This window comes from Kogia breviceps, chromosome 3, assembly GCF_026419965.1.
Source record: "Kogia breviceps isolate mKogBre1 chromosome 3, mKogBre1 haplotype 1, whole genome shotgun sequence".
Classification (NCBI taxonomy): Eukaryota; Metazoa; Chordata; class Mammalia; order Artiodactyla; family Physeteridae; genus Kogia; species Kogia breviceps.
The window spans coordinates 77,236,547-77,255,113 of NC_081312.1; the positions used below are offsets into that span (position 1 = coordinate 77,236,547).

Sequence of the window (18,567 nt, forward strand, 5' to 3'; positions counted from 1 at the left end):
TCTTGCAGTGAGCAACTGTTACACCAGATGCACTACTTGATAGGCTTCTGCAAGGGATGAGAGGCCCACCAGAGACAAACTTGCTCCTGTCACAATTTGGTTAATGTTGACCAGTAGCTTACCTGTGAAGATGGGTAGACTCTGTCTCCACTAAGATGAAGAGAATTACCCTCCGTAATTAAAAGCACGTCAGGGACAGATCCAACCCTAACCTCATCCTCTAGTGTTCACCATTCCAAAGAAACTGAGCCTGCTTCCTGGGGACAGGGTCCACATCATGCATATTTCTTGTGTTCTTAACAGTCCAGAACAGAGTCTGGCAAATATCAGGAACTAACAAATAAGAGCTAACAATTATATAGTGCTTACCATGTGCCAGATACATTCCTCTAAGAATTTTATATGTGTTAACTCATGTCATCCTCATAACGATGAGGCAGATACCATTAACATCCCCATTTTACACATGGGGAAACCAAAGCTCACGGGAGTTTATATGACTTCCCCGAGGTCGCAGAGCTCCAGTCTACCCTTTTAAATATTTTGCCTTAGTGCACTTAAATAGGAGCGAATGAATAAGTCTCTCCCTGCACCACATTTAAAAAAAATAAATTTATTTATTTATTTGGCTGCATTGGGTCTTCGTTGCTGCACACGGGCTCTCTCTGGTTGCAGTGCCCGGGCTTCTCATTGTTGTGGCTTCTCTTGTTACGGAGCACGGGCTCTAGGCGAGTGGGCTTCAGTAGTTGTGGCACGCAGGCTCAGTAGTTGTGGCTCACGGCCTCTAGAGCGCAGGCTCAGTAGTTGTGGTGCACGGGGCTTAGTTGCTCCGCGGCATGTGGGATCTTCCCGGACCAGGGGTCAAACCCGTGTTCCCTGCCTTGGCAGGCGGATTCCTAACCACTGCGCCACCAGGGAAGTCCCCTCCCTGCACCATATTTTTATAGCAGATTGTTTGTTCCTCCTGGTACAACACTTAAAGCACGGTTTCACCCACTAGACTGTGACTAGCGCAGGGTCATTCTTTGACTCTTATCCACCCTCAGTTCCCCGAGCAGTATTACTTGCCCCATCGTAGCAGGACTACCATACATACCTGTGTCCGCCAGAGGGCACTGTGTCCGCACCTCCTCCTCACGCTCCCTGCACCCCTGCGCAACCTGAGAGGGGTGGAGGCAGCGTTGGGCGGAGCTTCCGAGACGCCCTAGGGGGAGCTATCCCGGCGGGCCGCGCGTGCGGCCGCGTTTGAATGGCCCTGAGTGGGCTCGGCCGGGGACCCAAGGGATAGGCTGGGCTGCCGGGGCGCAGTCGGTCAGCGCCTGAGCCAGGCGGAGGCGCCGCGGTACCATGAGGCGCCGGTAAGTGACGACCGGGCCTGTGCCATCCCCGCGCCGGCGGTTTCCCTGTGGGGGCCAGGCTTCTCCTCGGGCCTGACCGCGCCCTGGGCCCACCTGCAGGCCCCGGGGCGGCCTCTGCTTGGTCCGGCCCGCGCGGGACTGCAGGGGTCGGGGGTCGGGGGCGGCGGGGACGCGGTCTCCCGTGGAGCCCCCTACCCGGCCCCGGCGAGGAGGGTTGGGGCGGCGGGCGCAGGAGCCCGCTCGGGTGGGCGCGAGGGGTCCGGGCCGGGAGAGGCGTGGACGGAACCTGCTGTCACTTATTTATCTGCGGGTGGAGCCGACTTGTGCATCCCAGGGCGGGGGTAAGGACGCCGGCGTCTGAGGCGCTCTGTTTGAGGACAGGTTTTCCCGAGAGCCGCCTAGGCCTGGCCGTGGTATTTCCTTATTTTCTGTCGGGTCCTTGCTTCCCTGACACATAACCTTTTGTTCAGCAGGACAAAAACTTAACATAACTGCATAAGAATTGCTGATTGCAACTTTAAAAACCTCGTTGTACTTTCTGAAAAGTTGTTCTGTAACAGTACCTAGGTTTTTACCAAGGTCTTAAATGGGCTTAAATATGGAGAAAACAAAGAGTTGATTTGTTTTCTTGTGGCTTGTAAAATTCCTTGAAAACAGAGGTTTCTATGTCAGTTTCTTTGAGATTAAAAAAAAAAAAAGACTAACAGAAATTAGGTCTGTAATAATCACCAGTTTAGCACTGGCAAAGATTATGAGAAACTAGTCCACCTAATAGCTTAAATTTGTGTAGTTTGTCCGGTTGTGTTGTTTTTTAAACCAGCTTCAGACTTGAATCAGAACTTTATACGTTGAGGCTTTTACTTGGCTAATAACTAGCGTTGTAATCATAACATTGGTTAATATTTATTTTGTGCTTTCTATATGCCAAGCACTGTTTTGAGAGGTTTGCTTTGGTACAGATACTATTATTATCCCCATTTTGACAAAGAGAAAACTGAGGCACAGAGACGTTAAGTAACTTGTACAAGATTACACAGCTAGTATAATTGGGACCCAAGCAGGCTGGCTCCATGCTTTTAGCTATGCTGCTCTACTGCCTCCTTTATATGTGGCTCTTTTTAGTTTACAAACCAGTTTCATTTTATTTACTTCTCTCAAATGGGGAAATAACATACGTGTGAGGTGCGTTCGTGTACATGCATACAGTACTAAATCGAGTTCTCTGCTCTTGTGGACGTTACTTTTGTGCATCGAGCAGCAAAATCCATTGGCTATTTTAAGATAAATAGAATTTATAAAGTTCATGTTTGTATTGTAGGTTATAGTTTTAATCCCTTTGTGTCATTTCCTAAAAGTGTAGAGAACAGTTTGAAACCTATGTAATTCCTTAAAATATACCATTATATATTAATGATTCTTTCTGAAAACTTACTGAGTGGTTACTCTGTACTTGGAATGATTAACTTAACTAATAACTCCATGACAAGAAATAGGATTCAAAAGCAATTAAGAAATCAGTTTACACTTATTTACAGCCGAGCATTTAAATTTTTAATTTCATTCATCAGTTATCAAGCAATGTTAGGCCCAATTGGTTATACAAAAGAAATGTGCCAGGGCAGCAACCTGAGGGAAGTTAGTCTAGTTTGGGATGTAAAATTTACAACAATCACCACCACCACCACCAAAAAAAAAAAAAAGAAGAAAGATATATGAGGTATTCTTTATTAGTGCAGTGGGTGTATGATGAACTGAATTGAGTAGATCAGTAATGCTTCTGAAAAGAATCCAAACTGAAGTATGGATGTAGGGCATTGAATAGAAGTGTGAATGGGGAATTTTAGTGAAGAAACAGTGTGTTCAAAGACTTAAAATTGGGAATGAAAATGATTTTTCTAGGGAACAGGAAGTCTGGTCTATTTGGAAAGTTCCTATTGAGAAAAATAAGATTATGGCAGACTCTGAGGCATGTTATATAAGACATATGTCAAAGAAGTTTAGGTTTGACATATATATAAAAAGAGATATGATTTTAGAAATTTAAAAACTTTTAAATCGGTAATTCTCAGCTGCTGGCAGTTTTGCACCTCAGGGGACATTTGGCAGTGTCACGCCTTGGGGGGTGGGGTGCTATTGGCATCTAGTGGATAGAGGCCAGGAATGCTGCTAAACATCCTGCAATGGGTCAGCCCCTCCATGAGAAATAATTACCCCAAATGTCAGTGGTGATGAGGCTGAGAAATCCTCTTTTAAGTTGTTTGCTTATATGGCCAGCCTGTGTTTCCATGTGCTATAGATAAATATGAATGATGAATTTCCAGAGCATGAGTACAAGCAATATTAAAGTTAGGGTGAAGCAGCCTCAGAGACCTCAAGAAGGCAGCTATTGTCGGAGTCCTGGGGGAAAGAAGCCATAAGGAGTTAGGATAGGAGCCCTGAGAGTGAACAAGTAGTGGTGAAAATGAGACAACTATTTAAATAATATTTTTTCCAAGTTTGAAAATAATGCATGTTCATTGTAGGAAATTTAGGAAATGTAGAGAAAGTGTAAAAAGAGGAAAAGCCGCTTATAAAATCCCTCAAGCAGAAAGAACAACTGTTAACACTTTCATGTGGTGTTTCCTTTCAAATCTTTTTTTATGCTGATAGCTATTTTCCTTCATAAAACTAGGATTATACATTTTTCTCCTTGTGGGTTAGTTATTTTTGTTATTTTGACTCAGCATATCATGAGTATTTCCCATTGTTTGAAAAATATTCTTTTTAATGGTCAGTCTTCTTTGTTTTTTGTGTGTGTTCTTTTCAAGTTGGGAATTTTGCTTTGTATTCAAAATAGACATTTTGAAGGAAGAAATATTAGAACATGATGACTGATTAACTGTAGGAAACAATAGGGGTAAAAGTGTATGGTATCTCCAAGGTTTTAAATCTAGGAAGCTAAAATAATGGTTCAGCTATTGAAATAAATTGGGATTCTCATAATACTTTTCATCTTAGGTATGGAAACTGCCATTTACAGAGATACATAATGAGATTTTAATGAGGATCCTTGATGCCTATCAGCTTACATTTTCCCTAAAACTCCTATAATTAATAATCTTCCTTTTCTTTTTTTTTTTTTTTTTAACTTTTTGTTTTTTGTACTAAGCTTATTTTTAAGTTCTTTCTTTGCAAGTCTTCCCCTTCTTGGAAAGGTGTTTTGAAATATGTTTTCTATTAGGATACTAAGTAAGGATCAAGTTTATTGGTCATGAATCTTTACTTTGAAAGATTAAATGACTAGTTCGAGTTTTTAAAATGTATAGATTACTAAAGTTTATAAGCAAGAGGTGAGTATAACGCTTCCAGAGGAGGAGGAATTATCTTTAAAGTGAGTATAACGCTTCCAGAGGAGGAGGATTATCTTTAAAAATGCTTGCCCACTGATGGGATGCGTCATTACATCACATCAGTCTATATTACATTGCTATTTTATCAATCATTATACTTGTTGATCTCTATCAGTTAATTTGGTGCTTTGTGGAAAACGTATTTAGGAAAGTAAATTTAAAAAAAAAAACCTTAGGGGCTTCCCTGGTGGCGCAGTGGTTGAGAGTCCGCCTGCCGATGCAGGGGACACGGGTTCATGCCCCGGTCCGGGAGGATCCCGCGTGCCGCGGAGTGGCTGGGCCCGTGAGCCATGGCCGCTGAGCCTGTGCGTCCGGAGCCTGTGCTCCGCAACGGGAGAGACCACAGCAGTGAGAGGCCCGCATACCGCAAACAAACAAACAAACCCTTAAAGCTAATACAAAAGGTACTTTTACTGGGACTGTATGTTTTTCAAATTGGATCGGATGTAATTTGACTGTTTTTTTACTACTGACTGTTTTAGTACTTCATGTTCATCCCCCACCCCCGGTATCTTCTCACTAATAGCTAGTATCCATTAACTTCGGAGAAGTTTTGTAATTTCTTTGTTCTTGGGACATGATGAGGGTAGAGATGGGAGGAAAGGGTCTTCTGAAAGTTACCCTCAGTTTGCCTCCTCTATAATCACCTGTCTCTCCTTCAGTTTTACACACTGCCTAAAATTCCTGAACAAGTCACTCAGGAACCTACCACCTATGTATGAATCATGAATACCCGTTCTAGCATCTCTTCTAACTAGTGTAATCTTAAAACAGGCAGCCTGGTTATATGGGAAAGGCTGTAACTCTGGAAGTTACAGTTCTAAGCCTGGTTCTCCTATTAGTGGCTGAGTGTTCTTGGGCAGATGTCTTAATCTTATCTGTAACTTGAAATTATTTCCAAGGTCCTTTCCAAATCTTAAGAGTCTGTGAATCTGTGAAGTATTTGCTTTTGTAATTACCATGGGGAGACTATTAGTCTTCTACATTTCAGCATGAATTAATCATAGGTCATAAATGATTTCTGCCAAAGGCATTTGTAAAAGCTACTCCCATATCATAAGACTGGGGGAGGAATTTTAGCATGGAATTTAAATGGCACTAGAATACAAGCTCCAGGAAGGCAGGGAACTTTGTTTTGTTTACTTCTGTTTTCCCAGTGCCTAGAGTGGTAATTAGTATATAACATGTGTTAATATTTGTTGAATGAGTGAAGGAATGGGTTGTTTTTGAGGAAAGACAAGCTTGTTGGAGTACTGTACAGATCCTCTGAGTACCTTGAAAGAACTCAGAATACAAATCAACCTGATTACAACCCAATCATTCCTACAATATAAAAATACCTCCTAGTTGTTGTAAAGCATCCATTATTCACTTGGCTGCCTTTCAGAACTATTAAGTAATGACTGCCCTGACTGCCCTTCATGCTCACAAAGTGCAGTTCTGTCCATCACCAGATCTTACTTTAGTGCCAGCCTGATTTTTCAATGTGTCTTTTACTCTTATTTTCAAAAATCTATGCTCTGCCTATTCCCTATACCACTTAATATTATCATTAACAGTATGTTTAGTGTTATCGCAAAGATAAATCATATATATCGATTAAAATTTGGTCTTTCATCTATGGAGGATTCATGGCACAGCAGTTAGACACTAGTACTCTTAGCCTTCCTATTCCAGTCATCCTAATTCTACAACTGCCATATAAAATAATCTTCAGGAATATTTTTAATCATATGATATACAAAGCTTCTAAGTAAGCCTGTTTTGTCTACAACCTGAAGTCTAAGATTCCAGACCCGGCATTCAGTGATTCTGCATTTTAGCCAATCTACCTTTTTAGTCTATCCTAGTCTTTCCCCTGCAGTGATCTGGACTGTAACTTTTTTTTTTTTTTTTTTTTTTTGCCGTGCCATGCAGCTTGCAGGATCTTAGTTCCTCAAGGATGGAATCTGGGCCCTTGGCAGTGAAAGCCCAGAGTCCTAACCACTGGACCACCAGGGAATTCCCTGGACTCTAATTATTGAATAGTTGTTGTAAATAATAATGAAACAAAAAACACAATTATTCTTATCTAGAAAGTATGTTTTCAGATAAGGACAGGCTGACAGACTGTTTCTCAAGAAGCCTTGTATTGGGTGGCATTGATTATTTGGATGAATTATTATTATTATTATTATTATTTTTTTTTTTTTTTTTTTTTTTTGCGGTATGCGGGCCTCTCACTGTTGTGGCCTCTCCCGTTGCGGAGCACAGGCTCCGGACGCGCAGGCTCAGCGGCCATGGCTCACGGGCTTAGTTGCTCCGCGGCATGTGGGATCTTCCCGGACCAGGGCACGAACCCGTGTCTCCTGCATCGGCAGGCGGATTCTCAACCACTGCGCCACCAGGGAAGCCCATGGATGAATTATTAATTTACTGAAAAATAACATCAAGGAACAAGAATCCTTAAAACTCTACATAAACAATTTTTTCTCTCCTTGTTGGCACACATATCTGGAAATTAAGTATATGTATAGTATATATATTTAGTGGTATTAGTTGACTACTTAGTGAGACTGACTGTATAATTCTGTGCCCACAACATTGTTTGGATGGTTTATCAGTCTGCATGGGCTCGGTTATTTTGCAGTAACAAATAACCACCATATCTCAGTGGCTTAAAATAACAAAGGATTATTTTTTTCTCAATTCATATTACATGTGAGTTGTCTGGGGGCTCTACTGTGTGTTGTCCTTGCTCAGGAGTACTGAGCAAGTCATATGACCATGCCTAACTTCAAGATGATGGGCAAGTATAAACATATCATGTATCTGAAAGGAGAATTGGAATATCATGGCACAGTTTTAATGTTTACCACAGTTGGGGCACCCATTGACTTTTTTTTTTTTTTAAGTTAGAGAGGAAAGGTTGCTTTATTCAGGAGGCTGGCAGCCTGGAGAGAAGGTGGACTCATGTCCAAAAACCAACTCCCCTTTGACACTTTTGAATATATTGTTACTCTTCTCTCCTGTCTGACCGTTATCTTTCATGGTTGACATAATCTTTCTTTAGATATGTTTCTTCATTTATCAGCTATTCATTAAGTACCCACTATATGTCAGGTACTATCCTAGATACAATGAATGTGGTTCCTGGTCTCATGGAGTTCACAGTCTAGTGGGAGTACATGGACAATAAGCAAATAAGCAAGTTAATTTCAGATAGTGATAAGTGCTATGGAGGGGAAAAATAAGGTACTGCTATAGAGAATGGTTGGTGGTGAGGGTAGGGTTATCCTTGATTGAGTGGTCAGGTAAATCTTCTGGGATGGGTGACATTTGAGCTGGGAAGCAGAAGCCCTGAGGGTATATGGGAGAAATATTTTAAGCAGAATGAATGCTACAAAATGGAAATGAGCTCAACATGTTTAAAGACAGAAGACCAGTATGGCTGGAGCATTTAGGAGAAACTGATACTATAGTCCAAGGGAGAGATGATGGTAGTTTGCTCTAGGATGGTGGTAATATATTCCCAAACTATATTCTAGTTTGTGAATATATTATAAAGGTATAATCAATGTATTGGATATAGGGAGTTTAGGAAAAGAGAAATCAAGGATGAATCCTCTGTTTTGGACTTGAGCATCTGGGAAGATGATGGTTCTATTTACTGAGTTAGGAACGGTTAGGAGGAGCAGATTTGAGAGGGTGGATATTAAGGGTTCTATTTTCAGTATATTAAGTTCAAGAATGATGACGCTTAGACATCCAAGTGGAACTGACTTGTAAGAAGTTGGAGATACAACTCCAGAGTTTAGAGGAAACATTGAGACAAATGATTTTTTTGTTAATGAAGCTAATATGTTAAATTTGGTTACAGTTAAGTCTTAGACCTGGAAGTCATTATATCTCCTTAAAGCAGTATGCAATGGAGAAGGGAGTGTTCCCTAAGGGAAGGGGGTGTTTTCAAACTTCAGTATGCTCTGATTTCAGCCCAGGATAATAATGGTGGTAACAAACCTTGTAACTAATGGGATGTACGATAATCCTCACAAGCATTCTAGTGTAAGAAGCATTAAGAACCATTGCTATAAAAGGATGATAGCATCATCTGCTGTTGATTTCTTTATTTGATTCTCAAAGGACAATCTACCCTAATATTTAGGGTTTTAGGGTATACTTCACTCTACTGATTTCAAAATTAGGAACATGTATTACAACAGACTGGTAATCCTAGTCCAAATCATGAAGATAGGTTGTTAAAATTAGTTTATATCAGCTTGTCTTTTTTGAGTGTTCTGTATCTTATTGGCATATCCTTTCACATATATAGAGTCTGTCTATGTTGAAAGCATCAGGAATACCTTTAGTAGCTAAACAAGGGATCAAAAAGGATTCTTAAGATGATGTTGTTTTATATATATGTATATATGTATATATATTTACATTTCTGAGTTTAAGAAGACAATTGGAAAGGATTAGAGTGGTTTTTCCTCCCTGTGAATATTTCCAGAAAAATAATGGAATGTAGTAACAGGGAGAGTAAGGGATATTCATCAGAACATGCTAAGATAATTATCTATGTGGCTTAAGAAACCTAAGTCTTCCCAAAGATTCGGATGTTTATATAGTCATAAGAAAAGAAATATATAATACATTTTAATTTAGTTAAAACATAATTAGAAGTTTGGGATTAACTCCTAATATATATACACACTACTATGTATAAAACAGGTAAACAGCAAGGACCTACTGTATAGCACAGGGAACTATATTGAGTATCTTGTAATAACCTATAATGGAAGAGAATATATATGTAATATAACTGAATCACTTGGCTGTACACCTGAAACTAACACAACATTGTAAAATAACTATACTTCAGTTTTTAAAAAATGGTTAAAAATGAAACATAATATTTGCATTTGATACAAAATTCAAAAAGTCCAAAAGGGAAGTCTCCCTTTCACTCCATCCCCCAGCCACACATATCCTCTCTCTAGAAATGACTTCTCTCCCCAGTTTCTTGTGTATCCTTCCAAAGATACTCCGTGAATATATAAGCAATCACTCACGTACACTTTATTTTTCACTTAAGTAATAGCATACTGTTCTGTACCTTATCTCCCCCGCACCCGTCAACTTTCTAGTAAAAGGCATAAAGTCACTGAAAAAATTAAGTCTGTATGTCCAAAATTATTGATAAAGGTGATGATAAACAAACACCTAGTTATCAGAATTTAGCTAACTTTGTTTTCCCATTATTAATCTCAGTTCCTAAATTTAGAATACTCAGTGGACTTAATTATTACAGCTGAGGAGTAGGGACTTGCCTGGTGGTGCCGTGGTTAAGAATCTGCCTGCCAGTGCAGGAGACACGGGTTCAAGCCCTGGTCCAGGAAGATCTCACATGCTGCAGAGCAAGTAAGCCTGGGCGCCACAACTACTGAGCCTGCGCTCTAGAGCCCACGAGCCACAACTACTGAAGCCTGCGCTCCCAGAGCCCGTGGTCCGCAACAACAGAAGCCACTGCAACGAGAAGCCCGTGCACCACGCCCTCACTCGCCGCAGCTAGAGATAGCCTGTGCGCAGCAGCGAAGACCTAATGCAGCCAAAAATAAATATAAATAAATAAATTTATTAAAAGAAAACAAACTGAGGAGTAGGTGGTGGGAATTGTAATTCCCACTTAGTATCAATTTTGTAATTTTTATTTCAGGGTGACTTAGTCATAAGAGAGTTGGAATTCAGTTTGGTCTAATTGACTGAAATGACGTATCATCATGTTGTACCCACTGAATTGCCAGAAATCTGTATTTTCACGCTTGACCCACCTTCCTGAATTTGACATTATCTCTCAAACCAGCCTTCCATGGGAAACTGAATTAAGAGAAGGTGGTGTGTTGAATCATTCAGCAAATAAAAAAGCCCTTGGGGTTTACTCCAGGTACTAGGGGTTTTGAGTTAAGAACAGGGAATCAGGGCTTCCCTGGTGGCGCTGTGGTTGAGAATCCGCCTGCCAATGCAGGGGACACGGGTTCGTGCCCTGGTCCGGGAAGATCCCACATGCCGCGGAGCGGCTAGGCCCATGAGCCATGGCCGCTGAGCCTGTGCGTCCGTCCGGAGCCTGTGCTCCGCAGCGGGAGAGGCCGCAACAGTGAGAGGCCCGCAAAAAAAAAAAAAAAAAAAGAGAACAGGGAATCAGAATGATGGTACTTAAGTTTTATCATTTGACTGTTTAAAGATATCGGGCCCCGATAACTTGGTAAATTGATTTCCTCAATAGGAATAAACCTAGAAATGTACTAGAAAATCTGGGTAACTTGATGGGGCACTCTTTCCCTGAACAGTGCATGAATAAGCACCGGCTGTATTTGTTCTGTGCTTCTCTTTTTCTTCTCCATAATTTTTACCTCCTCTCCCCCTGTCCCCAATCCATACCCCATCTAATTGACATATTATTTCAAAATGTTAACGTTCAATCAGATTAGAATCTAGAAGGGATTAAAAGGCTCCAAACAAAATGAAACAAGTCAACACAATGTATCATTACTCTGCTAGTGTATTAGTTTCTCATATAGTTTATGAAAAGCACAGTTAACATGCTATTCACTTTGAGCAGTACAGTGTCTGCTGCCTTTGTAAACCACACCCCACCCACCCGCCCAAATATGCTAGATAAATCAGCGTCACAGTTAGGGAATCATGTAATCTTTTTTCAAAACTGGCTTGACATTAAAGTATGTTTTTTTAGTTCTTACATGTGATAAGTTGTATCTGCTCTACACTGGGTCACATAGTCTGTTCAGCGCACCATTTGTGTTGAATGCCCTTGTTGGAATAGTTATGAGAATACATTTTACGTGTTGATTAAAATTTAGTTAAACACTCATTGAGAGTCACTGGGTGAGTCCTACTGGCCTAAAAGCTATTGTTACTCTGTAAAATGACTCTCTAAATAGCTTTGCTTAAAACCATTCTATTTCATATTTTAACTCAAAGAGCAATTTTTCCCCGTAAGCTCTTAGATAAATCATATAACTATGCTTAACATAATGTATTTTAATTGTTTGTGTTTCTCCCACTGTAAATCTTGTGGTGATGGTAAGAATTTTACAGTAGGACAGTTTGGGAAGTTTAAGGTTATAAGCAGGAATGGAGCATGGAGCAGAAAACTCCTAGTTACTATGATGCAGTGGTATGTAATACCAAGAATTCTTCTACCTAAAGTGATTCAAGTCATGAAATTTACAGTTTTGTGTTGCTTTACATAACTTAGGAATTTATGTATTTCAAGGCTTAAGAAACTTTATTTCTTATTACTGTATTGTTCTCATGTTTAAAAAAGAAACTTAATTCTTTTATTTAAAATGTGAATTTTTTTACTGTAGAAAATTGATACAGAAAAATAAGCCAAAGAAAATGGTTCAACCTTAATTCTGTACAAAAATAAATAGGAAAAAAAAGGATTCAGCTATAATAGCACTCGTTAGAAAGAACTTTTATCCTTTCAGTCTTTTTTGTTTTCCTGTGCTATGCGTGCACATATACAGAAACATGTAATAAATTTAGGAACTGGTATTAAAATTTGCTGACACCATGAAACATGTTTCTCACACCAAAGGCAATTTTCTTTACTAGTGATGTTTATGTGTAACTTAATAAGAGCTAATGTTTACAATGATTACCCATGTGCTAGACATTGTGGTAAGTGGATTATTTTATTTAATCCTCAAAACTCTACTCTGAAAATAGGAGGTTAAGTAACTTGCCTAATATCACATAACTAGTAAATGGTTAAAGCAGGACTGAAACCCAGGAAGTCTGACTCCAAGACTTGTGTTTGCCCCTTACCACATACCGCCTAGTCCTTTCAGTTTAATCACATAAGAAAAATACAACTAATATTAAATATTTCAAAAGCAAACTAAAAATACATACAGAATCCTAAAGATGCCACCAGAAAACTACTAGAGCTAATCAATGAATTTGGTTAAGTTGCAGGATACAAAATTATTGCACAGAAATCTCTTGCATTCCTATACACTAATGATGAAAAATATGAAAGAGAAATTAAGGAAATGCTCGCATTTATGATTGCAACAAAAAGAACAAAATACCTAGGAATAAACCTACCTAGGGAGACAAAAGACCTGTATGCAGAAAACTGTAAGACACTTATGAAAGAAATTAAAGATGACACCAACAGATAGAGAGATATACCATGTTCTTGGACTGGAAGAATCAATATTGTGAAAATGACTATACTACCCACAGCAATCTACAGAGTCAATGTAATCCCTATCAAATTACCAATGGCATTTTTTACAGAACTAAAGCAAAAAAATCTTAAAATTTACATGGAGACACAAAAGACCCCGAATAGCCAAAGCAGTCTTGAGGGGGAAAAAAGGAGCTGAAGGAATCAGGCTCCCTGACTTCAGACTATACTACAAAGCTACAGTAATCAAGACAATATGGTACTGGCACAAAAATAGAAACATCGATCAATGGAACAAGATAGAAAGCCCAGAGATAAACCCATGCACCTATGGTCAACTAATCTATGACAAAGGAGGCAAGGATATACAATGGAGAAAAGACAGTCACTTCAGTAAGTGGTGCTGGGAAAAAAAAAACTGGACAGCTACATGTAAAAGAATGAAATTAGAACACTCCCTAACATCATACACAAAAATAAACTCAAAATGGATTAGAGACCTAAAAGTAAGACCGGACACTATAAAACTCTTAGAGGAAGAACACTCTTTGACATAAATCACAACAGGATCTTTTTTGATCCACCTCCTAGAGTAATGGAAATAAAAACAAAAATAAACAAATGGGACCTAATGAAACTTCAAAGCTTTTACACAGCAAAGGAAACCATAAACAAGATGAAAAGACAACCCTCAGAATGGGAGAAAATATTTGCAAATGAATCAGCGGACAAAGGATTAATCTCCAAAATATATAAACAGCTCATGCAACTCAATATTAAAGAAACAAACAACCCAATCCAAAAATGGGCAGAAGACCTAAATAGACATTTCTCCAAAGAAGACATACAGATGGCCAAGAAGCACATGAAAAGCTGCTCACCATCACTAATTATTAGAGAAGTGCAAATCAAAACTACAATGAGGTATCACCTCACACCAGTTAGAATGGGCATCATCAGAAAATCAACAAACAACAAATGCTGGAGAGGGTGTGGAGAAAAGGGAACCCTCTTGCACTTTTGGTGGGAATGTAAATTGATACAGCCACTATGGAGAACAGTATGGAGGTTCCTTAAAGAACTACAAATAGAATTACCATATGATCCAGCAATCCCACTACTGGGCATATACCCAAAGAAAACCATAATTCAAAAAGACACATGCACCCCAATGTTCATTGCAGCACTATTTACGATAGCTAGGTCACGGAAGCAACCTAAATGCCCAACAACAGACAAATGAATAAAAGAAGATGTGGTACATATATATGATGGAATATTACTCAACCATAAAAAGGAACAAAATTGGGTCATTTGTTGAGACGTGGATGGATCTAGAGACTGTCCTACAGAGTGAAGTAAGTCAGAAAGAGAAAAACAAATATTGTATATTAACGCATATTTGTGGAACCTAGAAAAATGGTACAGATGAACTGGTTTACAGGGCAGAAACTGAGACACAGATGTAGAGAACAAACGTATGGACACCAAGGGAGGAAAGCAGCGGTGTGTGTGTGTGTGTGTGTGGTCATGTGATGATTTGGGAGATTGAGATTGACCTGTATACACTGATGTGTGTAAAATGGATGACTAATAAGAACCTGCTGTATAAAAAAATAAATAAAATTCAAAAAACAATAAAGAGGTTAACACTTCCCAATTAATTTTATAAAATCAGCAGAAAGTAATGACAAAAATCTGACAAAGCTATTAAAAAAAAAGGTAGTGACTTACAAGGAAGGTAAGCAGAGTACAGAATTCATGATTGGCAGTTTTACAATCAAAATGCCAAAATTCAAAGTCAGCTCAGCAAATAAAGACCAGGTGCATTTGGAAAAGTTTACAGTCTCTCTGTGGTAAAGTGATAAAGTGGTATGAAAATAATAATACCTACTTCACTGATTTGGAATTAAATGAGTAAACACGTGTGAAGGACTTAAGAGTTCCAGACATTTATTAAGCACTCAAGAAATGTTAGCCGTTATTATTACCCAAGATCCCATAGCTAGATAGTGACAGAGTAGGGAATTCAACCTCAGTCTTACTGAGAACAAGGAAGAGGGCAGGTGTCATGCTACCCAGGGATATGTAAATAGCACGTGTCTGCTCTAACTCCCCAGTAAGCAGAAGGAAACGTCAGAATATTGTAAATTGTAAAGTCCTATGAACATACAATATGATACTCTTAAATACATGTGTAAAAATGTGACACATCATCATTATAATTAAATGTTGCTGTTTAAAAAAAAGACTAAAACATGGTATTGTTTATTGTCTGTCAAATTTTCAAAGGGAAAAATTGATAATACAGAATCTTCTGTTATCAGGAGTGCTGATAGTCTTCATTCTCTACCTCTGTTGGCAGGAGTTTGGATCTAGAGGATCTAGAGGGTAGCTGTCCATTTCTGCCCCATTTGCCAAGCTTATGTAGTTACCCAGTGTAGAAAATATAAAAATTTAAAATAGGAATTAAAAAACATTGTTTCTATGAAAACTAACTGGAATACTTTGGATAGACTGGATGAAGGCAGGTGACTCAAAAACTTCCTATCAAATGCAGTGTAGGTTAGAAAGCTAAAGGTAAGTGAAGAAAAATGAACAGTTTAGGATTTTGCCCTGATAATGCTTTGTGAGTATCATTAAGTTCTTGAGCCACTTAAAAGAAATCCGAAGTAGAAATTATAGATGATGCTTATGCATTATTTTTAGATTTTAAATTAAAATGTTTAAGGTATATGTGTACATCTGTCACTTTTTTTCATGAACCCTCATTTTAAGTGATTTTTAAAATCATTTTTAAAATAAATTTATTTATTTATATTTAATTTTGGCTGCATTGGGTCTTTGCTGCTGCGCACAGCCTTTCTCTAGTTGCAGTGAGCGGGGACTATTGTTTGTTGTGGTGCACGGACTTCTCATTGCTGTGCCTTCTCTTATCATGGAGCACGGGCTCTAGCTGCGCGGGCTTCAGTAGTTGTGGCACGTGGGCTCAGTAGTCGTGGCTCATGGGCTCTAGAGCGCAGGCTCAGTAGTTGTGGCTCACGGGCTTAGTTGCTCTGCGGCATGTGGGATCTTCCTGGACCAGGGCTCGAACCCGTGTCCCTTGCCTTGGCAGGCGGATTCCTAACCACTGCACCACCAGGGAAGTCCCTTTTTAATCATTTCGAATGACCAACCACCACTCCCAGTCACATTATATGAAAGGGCTCTTACTATATATTTTAAGAGCTCTAAAACCATATTTTTCAACCCAGTAATATGCTTATCCAAAGGAAGTAATCAAATGGGTACAAATATTTGTGTGTACAGATATTCATCAAGTATTTTCTGTAATAGCAGAAATAAAAACAAACAGCATCCATGTGATAAAATATTTATATATTAATTTAAATCATTTTCAAAAAAACTTCTTCATATGTAGGAAAGTATATGTTAATGACAAAATGCAACATATAAAACTAACAGCATGAGAGGATAAGCACCAGAATATTCTTGGTGGTTGAATTACTGGTGATTTTTAATTTTAATTTATTTTAAACTAAGTAACGTTTGTAATGAAATGCAAAATTTGGTATAAAGGGGGTTTAAAGTAAAAAGTTTCTCAGCTGGTCCCCAGCTTTGCAGTTCACCTCTGTGGAAACATTCAGTGTTTGCTGGAATATTCTAAAGTGAGAGAGATAATTTTTATCAATGTTTATTTCTGATTTTTTTTCTTTTATACAGCACACTTCCTTCTATTCCCAAATCCAAGGATGTGGAGTGAGGGAGGGAGGGACAAGACATAGTCTTCCTGTGCACAGTTGTTTCTATCCCTTTTCCCCCTCCGCTGCCTCTTTCACAGTACTGTTGTTGAGACAAAGCTAACTGCATCTACAGTCATTAGAGGGAATACCACCTCTAGCCCAAAGAACAAGGATATGGCATTTTAACTATATCTTTGATAACATTGCATATATATATATATATATATATATATATATATATATATATAGCCCACATATAAGCTTTGCTCACTGAAGTAGTCTAGTATCTTATCTAGTTCTTTTTTTTTCTTCTTCTTATGTTTTAAAAATTATATTTTGGCCATGCCTCGCAGCACGTGGAATCTTAATTCCCCAGCCAGGGATCGAACTTACGTTCCCTGCAGTGGAAGCACAGGGTCTTAACCACTGGACCACCAGGGAAGTTCCTCTTATCTAGTTCTTATAACATGTAAACTTTTAATCATATAGAAAAATAGAGAGGATGGTATCATGAACATCCCAATTACCCGGCTTCAACAGTTACCAACATTTCTTGTTTTATTGATTTTCCCTTTATCTGCAAATCTTGTACATCATCTCTTGTACATCATCTGTATGATGTATGTATCTCTGAAAGACTCTCTTTAAAAAAAAGACATAACCACAATACCATTTAACTAGCAATAACTAATAATAATTTCTCACTCTCATACACTGCTGTTGGGAATGTAAAATGGTACAGCTTTTAAAAGGTTAGCAACTTTCTTAAAAAGTTAAACATAACACCTTCCCTATGACCTAGCCATTCCGTTCTTTAGGTATTTACCCAAGACAAATGAAAGTATCTGTTCATACTAAAACTTGTACATGACTATTCATAGCAGTTTTATTAGTAATAACCAAAACTGGAAACAACCCAAGGATCCATCAGCAGGTGAATAGATAAACAAATTGTGGTACATCCATACAATAGAATACTGTATTGCTCTGCAATAAAAAGGCATGGACTATTGATACATGTAACAGCATGGATGATTCTCAAAATTATTATGTTGAGTGAAAGAAACGATCTCCTTCCAAAAAAAGAGAGTATATACTGTATGATTCCATTTATATAAATTCTAGAAAATGCAAAGTAGTCTATAGTGACAGAAAGCAGATGAAGTGGTTGAGGAGAAATTAAAAAGGAGCACAGGAATTTTGGAGATGATGGGTAGGGTCACTATTGATTGTGTTAATGGTTTAATGGGTGTATATGTATACATACACATGTGTATCTATACACATGTGTGCAGTTTTATTATATGTTAGTTATACTTTAGAGTTATAAACAAAAATTATCCTTAATATCACATATCCAGTTGATATTCAAATTTCCCTGATTCTAACACATCTTAACAGGTTTTTTTTTCACTAGGACACATGCTATATTCAGTTGATACAGTTTTTTTTAATATGTAGGTTTCTCCTCTTCTTTTTTTTTTCCTTGCAAAATATTTGTTGAGGAAACTGAGTTTTGTGTCCCAAAGAATTTCTGTATTCTGGATTTTTTATAATTACTTCCTCATGGTAGTGCTTAGCAGGTTCCTCTCTGTCTAGCGTATTTCCTTTAAACTGGTAGTTGGTAACAGGTAGTTGAGGCTTGATTATGTTCAGGTTAGATTTTTTTGACAAGAATACTTAATAATAGTGTTGTATAGTATTTCCTGTTGTATGTATCACATCATCACGAGGCACATAATGTCTGGTTGTCTCCTTCGTATTGCTAAAGTTGGTTAGTGATTTGGATGTTGTCAACCTGATCTATCCGTTATAAAGTTCCCCATCAGCTTCTGTATCTTTTTTTGCTTTCTATTCATGCTCAGATTGAACAACCA

At 38.5% G+C, this 18,567-nt stretch overlaps 1 protein-coding gene across 1 annotated transcript in view; it reads left to right on the forward strand.

Moving 5' to 3' along the window:
* The first annotated feature begins 1,163 nt into the window (after positions 1 to 1,163).
* Positions 1,164 to 18,567, forward strand: part of KATNBL1 (katanin regulatory subunit B1 like 1) — a 54,082-nt gene continuing 36,678 nt past the window's right edge. The window contains exon 1 of the mRNA XM_059058620.2: positions 1,164 to 1,358. The gene's annotated coding sequence lies outside the window, so the exon portion shown is untranslated. The remainder of the gene's footprint in view (positions 1,359 to 18,567) is intronic.